The sequence below is a fragment of the Chrysochloris asiatica genome, unplaced genomic scaffold (assembly GCF_000296735.1).
Source record: "Chrysochloris asiatica unplaced genomic scaffold, ChrAsi1.0 scaffold00256, whole genome shotgun sequence".
Lineage (NCBI taxonomy): Eukaryota > Metazoa > Chordata > Mammalia > Afrosoricida > Chrysochloridae > Chrysochloris > Chrysochloris asiatica.
This window is the reverse complement of record NW_006408774.1, coordinates 1,806,680-1,807,766: the sequence shown is the minus strand read 5'-3', so window position 1 is coordinate 1,807,766 and position 1,087 is coordinate 1,806,680.

Below are 1,087 nucleotides of genomic sequence, written 5' to 3'. Positions count from 1 at the left end.
GAAGAATGAAGTCCTTGACAACTTCAATCTTTTCTCCATTGATAAGAATGTTGTTTATTGGTCCAGTGGTGAGGATTTTTGTTTTCTTGAAATCATTAGTCTTTAAAAATTCTATCCTATCATCTTTCCAGCATTGTTTCTATCACCAATGTCATATTTTCCAACTTCTGATCCTTCCTCTTTGTTTCCAACTTTTGCATTCTAATATCCAATAACTATCAATAAAACTTAACTGCATGTTTGATCAATTTCAGATTGCAGAATTTGATAGAATTCTTCAATTTCATCATCACTGGCTTTAGTGATTGGTGTGTAAATTTGAAAAATAGTGATATTATCTGGTCTTCTTTATAGGCATGTGGATATTATCCTATCACAGACAGCATTGTACTTCATGACAGATCTTGATATGCTCTTTTTATTGATGAATGCGATGTCATTCCTCTTCAATTTTTCATTCCCAATGTAGTAAGCCATTTGAATGTCATATTCAAAATGGCCAATACCAGCCCATTTCAGTTCACTAATACCTGTATATCGATGTTTATGGGTTGCATTTCATTTTTGATATTTTCCAATTTTCCTAGATTCATACTTTGTACATTCCATGTTCTGATAATTAATGGATATTTACAACTGTTTCTCTTCCTTTTGGTTTTTGCCCCATGAGAAAATGAAGGTTCCAAAGGCTTTACTTCATTTGTCTCATCATTGTCTACTCTACTTTGAGGAGACAGCTTTTCTTAGATAATGTTCAGTGCCATCTTGCTCTGTAATTGTCAGTATTTTGGTGCTTTTTATTATGCTTCAATATTCAATATTCTGGTGCTGACAGTGTTCCATTCTTATTCCTAATGGTTTCAGTGACTAAATATTCAGAAGTAGTCAGTCTATCCTTTTTCCTAGTTTGTCTTCTTCTTGAACCTCAGCAGGAACCTGTCATCCATGGGCGACCCTGCAGGTATTTAAAATAACTTTAGCATAACTTCCAGGTTCACAGCAACATGCCAGCCTTAACAATGTGAAAAACTGTCAGACAAGTAGTGAAAGAGCTCCTTGTTGTTGTTATGTGCAGTGGAGTCAGTTC